The sequence below is a fragment of the Lissotriton helveticus genome, chromosome 10 (genome assembly GCF_964261635.1).
Source record: "Lissotriton helveticus chromosome 10, aLisHel1.1, whole genome shotgun sequence".
NCBI lineage: Eukaryota > Metazoa > Chordata > Amphibia > Caudata > Salamandridae > Lissotriton > Lissotriton helveticus.
Window position 1 is genome coordinate 1,077,497,146 of NC_136071.1, and position 8,272 is coordinate 1,077,505,417.

At 49.2% G+C, this 8,272-nt stretch overlaps 1 protein-coding gene across 10 annotated transcripts in view; it reads right to left on the bottom strand.

Annotated features, from left to right (window-relative positions):
* Positions 1-8,272, bottom strand: part of PHF14 (PHD finger protein 14) — a 1,314,486-nt gene that overhangs the window by 401,555 nt on the left and 904,659 nt on the right. The gene's annotated exons all lie outside the window — the stretch shown is intronic.

An 8,272-nucleotide genomic window follows, 5' to 3' on the forward strand; every position in this document is an offset into this window, starting at 1 on the left:
CCAAGATACTATTTTCTAACTTGAAATTAGGTATCTAGGTTCACTCTTGGTGGACTTGGGTATACTACATCTGCAGTGCAGATAAGATAATGATGAATCCCTCTGACATGATTGACAGAATAAGTGGCCTGTGAAGCAAATTTGACACATCGTGAAATATTTAAACCACCATGAATATAAGAATCTAGCCAACATCACCAACTCTCTCCCTACCGGACAAGTTACTTACCATCGGTAACGTTTGATCTAGCCGCAGATTCCTTACCTTTGAACTTCCAGGCATCAGGCTGGATCCGGAAGATTTTTCTTAGCAGTACCCCTGGGCGCCGATAGGTGGCATCAGTCGACTATGCGTGACGTCATCGGCGTTGTGTAGTCTGCGCCATCAATAGAACTGCCACTCTGGCGCGCTGATGTCAGTAGTTTTCATGACTTTCCACACAAGAAGCGCAGAGCCATGAAGTGACTGACCATGGTGCGTTAAAAAAAAAGCTATGGCCCTGAAGGGTAACAGCTCTGACACTAAAAACAATTCCGCAGTGCGGGGAGGATGGGTGGGTCCGTAAGGAATCTGCGGCTAGATCTTGTCTCTACCAGATAAAGCATTACAGAAGGTAAGTATCTTTTCCATCTGATAGAGACATCTAGCTGTAGATTCCTTACCTTTGATCAGATGCCCAAGCAATACCTTCCCCGGAGGTGATACTGGGGGAAAGCTTTAAACTAGGAAATCATACAACACAGAGCAGCCAAACTGGCACTCCTTGCAAACTTGGGAATCCAGGCAATAGTCCCCGGCGAACATGGGCAGAGATGCCCACTTGGCCACTTGGCAGATATCAGCAATGGGAACACCACACTGGAGGGCGGTGGTGGCTACCTTTGTCCTGGGGAATGGGCCCTAAGGCCTTCAGAAAGCTGTTTCTTTGTTAAAGCGTAACATATATTGATACAGAGGATAACTCAGCGTGATATGGCCCTCTTTTGGTCAGCACGCTGCCATGTACCCTATAACCCTATAACTCAGCGTGATATGGCCCTCTTTTGGTCAGCACGCTGCCATGCACCCTATAAAAAGCTGGTCATCCACCAAGAACTGTTTGGTGCGATCAAGGTTGAACAATAACGATATTTTTGGGTCCAGAAGGTGGAGACGCTCCTTTTGTTTTGGAAGGATGTGGAGGAGCATAGAAAGTAGACAGAGTTAGGGACTGTCCCAGATGGAAGGGAGTTACAAACTTGGGCAAAAAAGATGCCCAAGTTCCTAGCACCACTTTGTCCGGGAAGACTGTCAGGTAAGGCGGCTGTGATGACAGTGCCTGCAGTACGCTCAGCCTCCTGGCAGAAGTAATTGCCACCAAAAAGGTTGTTTTGATAGTCAGCAACTGCAGAGGACAGTTGGGCAGCAGGTCAAAGGGTGCGCACATTAAGAAAGTAAGGACCAAATTAAGGTCTCATTGTGGCATAAGAAAAGGAGAGGGGAGAAACAAATAGGCTAAACCCTTCAGAAACCTATGCCCCAGAGCGGACTTAAACATTGACGGCTGACCTGGCAGTCGAAGAAAAGCAGAGAGGGCCAAGGAAAGAATAAACAGGAGAATATTTGCCAAAGAACAAGATAAGAGGTCAATAGACTGTTCTGTACAATATTTACAAAATGTGTTCCATTGGCCGGTGTATATCCATTTCGGGAAGGGACACTTGGCTGCCAGAATAACTTTGCAGACTTTGTGATAAAGGTCAAAAGCTGTTAACTGTCATCACTCAATCTCCACACAAGGAGGAGGAGAGTGGATATGTTCGGAAGGAGGACCCTCACCTGCTGCTACAATAGAAGATCCTCACGAAGGGGCAGCCTGATTGTAGGATCGATTCTCCTATCCAGAAGCTCGGGATACCAAACTCTCTGTATCCAATCTGGAGCCACAAGAATGACTTGTGCTCGGTCGCCTCTGATCTTCTTGAGCACTCAGGGCAGGACTGGTCTGGTCGGAAAGGCTTACAGGAGGCCAGAGTTCCACTCGCAACGAAAAGCTTCGCCGAGCGAGAGTTGCCTTGGAAACTCCAATGCGCAATACTGCTGACATTGCGCATTCTCCTGGGAGGCAAACAGATCTAACCAAGGCTCTCCCCACCGCTGAGACATTGTGCCCCCTCCATATGGGGATGCCACTTGTGATCCGCAAGGCACCTTCGGCTGAGTTTGTCTGCTCTGGTGTTCAGAGAACTGGCCAGATGTTAAACCACCAGGGAAATGGCCTGTTGGAACCAAGTTCAGAGGCACAGGGCCTCTTGACAGAGAGTCCATAACCCCACTTCGCCCTGTTTGTTGCAGTACCTCATGGCGGTAGTGTTGTCCGTGAACACCTGAATTAGCCTTCCCTTGATGGATAGTAAAAAGGCTTTCAGTGCAGTCTAATCGCACAAAGCTCCAATAGGTTGATATGGAGTATGGCTTCTGCCACAGACCAGAGTACTCTGATCTTCACCTCTCCTAGACGGCCGCCCCATCCCAGAAGAGAAGCCTCCGTTACTATTGTGAGATCTGGGTGGGGGAAGGGAGAAGATTCTGCCTCTGACCCAATCGCGGTTTGTCAGCCACCACTGAAGGCCTTTTGCAGTGCCCTCTGATATCTGAACCAGGTCGGTGAGATTTCCTCGATGCTGTGCGCATTGGAACTTCATGTCCCACTGCAGAGCTCGCATGTGTGACCGTGCATGGCCCACCGGCAGGATGCAGGAGGCCATGAGGCCCAAAAGATAAAGAGTCATTCTCACCGAAATCTAGAATAGAAGCTGAAACAGCGGTATCATAGCCTGAATATACGGCACTCACAGTTCAGGAGGATAGGGCCGAAATTGCACTGTGTCCAAAACCGCCCCAATAAAAAGGAGCGTCTGAGAGGGAGTCAAGTGTGACTTTGGCTCAATGATCGTGAACCCCAGCAAATGCAGGGGTTTGCCGTAGTCTGGAGGTGCGAGACGACTGCTTGGGACGAGCCCGGCTTCAACAACTAGTCGTCGAGATAGGGGAAGACTGGAACCTCTGATCTCTGCAGATGGGCTCCAACCACCGCCATCACATTTGTGAACGCCCGAGGGGCACTGGTGAGGCTGAAGGGGAGCACTGCAAACAAAGTGCCCGTGGCCCACCATAAACCACAAGTAGCGACGATGGGCAGGCAGGATGAGGATATGAAAACAGGCATTCAAGTCCAGAGCTATCATCCAGTCTCCCGGGTCACGGGCAGAGTGAGCATTCTAAACTGCTCCTTTTTGCGGATGCAATTGAGGGTTCTGAGGTCGAGGATTGGATGAAGGCCACGGTCCTTCTTTGTAAATGTAAATAAAAAAAATGTAAATAAGTATTTGTAATGCACAAACTACTCACCCTTACGGGTCTCAAGGCGCTTTGGGACCAGAAAATAGCAGGAATAACCACAGCCTATTTCTGGCCCGGGAACCCTCTCTATTGCTCACTTGACCAAGAGAATTTTGACTTCCTAGCAGAGTAAGGCAAGGTTATACTCCGCTAACCGATCTTACACTGGAGGCATGGATGGAGGGGTAGTCTTGAAGGGGAGGGAGAAGCCCCTTCGGACTATCAGCACCACCCACCTGTCCGAAGTGATGTCTCTCCAGTGGTGGAGATGATGGCATAGTCTGCCAGCAACTGCTTGCAAATAATCCTGAGGGATCGGACTAGGAGAGTTTTGCTGTGGAGGAGGGGGATCATGGCTTGGCTCGACTTCTGGCCTCCGAACTCTTGGGTCAGGGTGAGCCGCACCCACGGCCCTGTAGTGGTTGAGGAACTTGAGGGCCCTTTGGCCGGAATAGGGATGGTGCAGTCGGTAGCCCGTTCGGTAGCCACTATAGGAGCGAAAAGCAAACACAGGCCGGGATGTTGTGGTGAGCCCAAGGACTTGGCTGTAGCCTGCGAGTCCTTGAAACGCTCAAGTGCGGCATCTGTTTCGTCTCCGAAGAGATGGGAGCCATCGAAGGGCATGTCCATAAGATTAGCTTGGACATCCCCCAAAAAAACAGACATCCTCAGCCAGGCATGGTGACGTACAGCCACCATCGTGGAAATCGCTCTGACCAGCGAATCTGTTGTGCCCAAGCCACATTGGATGGCAAACTTTGCTGCATCTCTCCCATCTGAAATGGCTTGGGAGAGTAGAATCCGGTCCTCCTCGAGACTCTGGGCAGCACCTGCGGAACCATGTCCCATATCGAATGGGAAGAACGCTATAAAAGGCATGCAGTGTTCACCGACCGCAATGCTAGACTGGCGGAAGAGAACATGTTCTTCCCAATGTTTTCCAGTCTCTTGGATTCCCTGTACGAGGGTGCGGAACGGAACGCGCCACAGGAAGAGGAAGCTTGAACCACCAAGCTTTGTAAGATGGGGTGGGAGACACCTTGTGCAGGGCGATGGCAGCAGGCTATCGTTTTATTCACAGGAGCCCCTGTGCTGGGCTTGGACCAGGCACCCAGAAGAACATCTGAAAAGGCCTCATTGAAAGGCAGCAAAGGTTCCTAGCAGGAGACACCAGGCTGCAGGACTTATGTCAAGACTTTAGTCTGGATTGCCACCATCTGGAGTAGCAGGTCCATGACCTCTGAAGCCCTACGCACCACCATAGTGAATGATGCCCCCTCCTTCGTAGCCAGGTTAAGGGGTGACAGCATGCCAGAATCTGAGGCAGGGCTCCTGATGAAGAGCATCATACAGTTCCTCATACCAGTCCATGTCTTGAGGTTGCAGGATTTCTAAGGCATCTTTTTCCCTCTCATCCATTCTTAACTCTTCACAATAGGGCATGGTTGAACATCATGGAGCTATACGACTCGGTTGGCGCCAGTCTCTGTGTCGGTGGACGCCCGACTGGCTCCATGTTGTCCGGAATGAGCATCAGGGAGGCCCCGCTGGTAGGCGTCAAGGACGCCAAGGACCTCGATGGAGTGCGCTGCGCCGGGGAAGGGCGCAATGGAGGTGTGATCGGCACCGGTAGGGGAACGGGTCCAGTAGGAGGCCATGGCGCCGGGGCCAGAGCCAAAGGCGCGGAACCCATGGGGACTCCTCCCTTATCTGCGCCAGCAGGCCCGAGGGTGCGCCGGCAGGGTCATGCAGCCCAAATATGGTGCACATGGCGTTATTAAATTCTGTACGTTGGGTGGGGGTCGCTCCCGGCCTCGGAAAGGGAGGGAAATGTGGAGCTGACCCAGGCACCCGCTCCGTGGAGTGGGGCCTCAAACTCCGAGATTCCTTCATCTCGTCAAGCAGCAGTCGGGGCGACGTCAACGAACGCTTCGACTTCTTGTGCTTATATTGGTGCCTCTTACCTGACTCCGATGCAGAGGACTTCGATCCATCGGAGTGGTGCTCGGACCTTCCTCTCGACCAGGATCGATGAGGCTGCCTTCGTGGTGCCAGATGCCGGGCCACGATCAGCTTTAGGGACCACTCCCTCAAAGCCTTCGGGCCATGGCCCCAAATGTCGTGGTCGTGCTCCAGGCACCAGAGACACACTAAGTGGGGTCAATGACCGACATGGTGCAGTGACAGGTGCCGCACAGCTTGAACCCGGATGTCTTCTTGCTAGACATTCCTAGCACACCAATAAGAGTAGACAATAATCGAAAAAAGTCTGTCAAAAAGTGACGGGGTAAGCTCTCTTCGACAGATCTGCGCTGGCTGGCATGGAAATAAAAGAACTGATGTCAGCGGGCCGGAGCGGCGGTTATATTGACAATGCAGACGTCACGACGATAGCGAACATGATGCCGCCGAAGTCACGTGGAGATGACTGACACCACTTACAGGCGCGCAGGGGTACTGTTAAGAAAAATCTTCCGGATCCAGCTTGACGCATGGAAGTTCAAAGGTAAAGAATCTGCGGCTATATGTCCCTATCTGATTATTCTCCCATGAAAGTGCCTTTCTAGACATCGGGTGAAGATGATCCCAATGGTAGAGTGGGTGCTGATCAGAAGTATGCATTCACTTGCAAACATAGGAGTGAAATGAACCCAAGCACTCCAAATTAAGCCTGAAAGGAGGGTTATTAGATTAATCCTAATGGGGGAATCGGTCAGCCAACTACCTGGAAAGGAACTCTCAGCCACAGTATTTCACTAAGATAGGAGGGCAGAGTGTTTTATGGGGAGCATGCACCACAATACAGACGGATGCTACATTTCTCCCTTCTTCGATGAACATAGAGGAAAAAATATAATATACATAATAACCAAGAACTAAAACCAAGGAAATACAGTACAAGATTATAAATAGTATATATATGAACATACATCTGTAAGTCAAAAGCCCCTTTCAACACATACAGCACACAGCAAGCCCAATTCAGTTACTGCAGAAAATACCCCTCCATACGCGTTAGTTTCTTAAGCATCGTTTAGCTGGATACTCTCACCCAAATTGTATTCCTACTCATGTTTCTGTATGTGTTCTCTCTCTGCTTCCTTGTAGTGAACCAGACATTCAGGTAATTTAATATTTCATTTAATTTCCACACATTTCCATCAGTCAGTAGTAAGGTGCATCTGTCCACTCTTGAATCTGAAAAACGCAACCGTTTCCCAACACTCGCTCTCCCCCTTTCCAGTAACCTCGTGTGCAGGTCGATGCCATAACTGCAAATGCCACCCACATGCTTTCCTACAATAATAGTTTCACCATCCTTATTCATCCATCCGGCTGCAGAGCGGTTTATTAGATGAATCCTAACAGGGAGGGAACAGCCAGCCAACTGCCTGGAGAAGAACCCTAAGTCATAGTATTCCGCTTATCTCTCCGAGGGCAGCGGGTTCCATTGGAAGCATGCACCACAAGACCGCAGGAAGCTACAAGGAGTTTGTGCTATGAGTTTATTGAGATGTTTCGTTAAGAGCCAACATGTCTTATGAAACTCCGAAACAGAAGTAGAGTTAAGGAAATTTGGAAATGGCAGAACCTTAACATAAGCCTAAACTCTTCCAATCCACATTTTATTATGAATGACTGGCGAGTGGGTGCAGTTGTGGTGATACACTGGAGGGAGGGCGCAGCGGAAATAAGTGTTTGCTGTAGGATCATATATGTAGATATAAAAACAATCTGGGTAGAGAGTCCCAGAAAACCTAAAAACCTCATAACACTACACCTTTATGAAAAAGAATTCACTAACCCAAACAATTGCACTACTAAAATTGTGGTTTTATCTGTGGTAAAAGAGTGTAAAGGGACATTAAGTCGCAATACATTTACATTAAGGTCACAGTGTGGGAGGACCATTTTAAAAACCTTTGCTGCGCACTTAATGGGATAAAGGCAAGTTGTTACAGAGTTTCTTAAAAAAATGTGTGTATGTATATATATATATATATATATATATATATTCCAACCAAACTACAGAGACCCATTTAGCTGCAGCCACACAAGAACTCCGTTTCGAACTCCTTTAATAAACAGCCTGCCAGCAGGTTACCAAAGGTGACGCTCTTCCAATATTACAACGCCAAATGCATTTCGAGAGTCTCTGCTCTCTTCCTCAGTGGCAAAGTCATCATTGCTGGTTCACTCCCTCTGTCTTAATTAATAGTCCCCGCCTCTAGGGCGTGAGCAGTCAGAGGCGTTTCTGGGATCAGTAGTTTGAATGTTAAATGGAGTGATCCCCAGCGAAATGGATGCAAATGTTAAACCCAAGTGGGATGAAGGCACATCTCGTTTGCTGCCTGCCTCGCTTTGTTGCTGTAAATAGGAGCGTTTTCAGGGGATACCTCTGCAATACTCCTCAAAACGTTCTTGTCCATTAGTCCTCCGTGGTGTAGAGGACCGGCTCTGTTGTAACTGGGTGCTGCAAACCACGACCGGGCGGCCGTTATTCATTCCAACCAAACTACAGAGACCCATTTAGCTGCAGCCACACAAGAACTCCGTTTCGAACTCCTTTAATAAACAGCCTGCCAGCAGGTTACCAAAGGTGACGCTCTTCCAATATTACAACGCCAAATGCATTTCGAGAGTCTCTGCTCTCTTCCTCAGTGGCAAAGTCATCATTGCTGGTTCACTCCCTCTGTCTTAATTAATAGTCCCCGCCTCTAGGGCGTGAGCAGTCAGAGGCGTTTCTGGGATCAGTAGTTTGAATGTTAAATGGAGTGATCCCCAGCGAAATGGATGCAAATGTTAAACCCAAGTGGGATGAAGGCACATCTCGTTTGCTGCCTGCCTGGAAGAGCGTCACCTTTGGTAACCTGTTTATTAAAGGAGTTC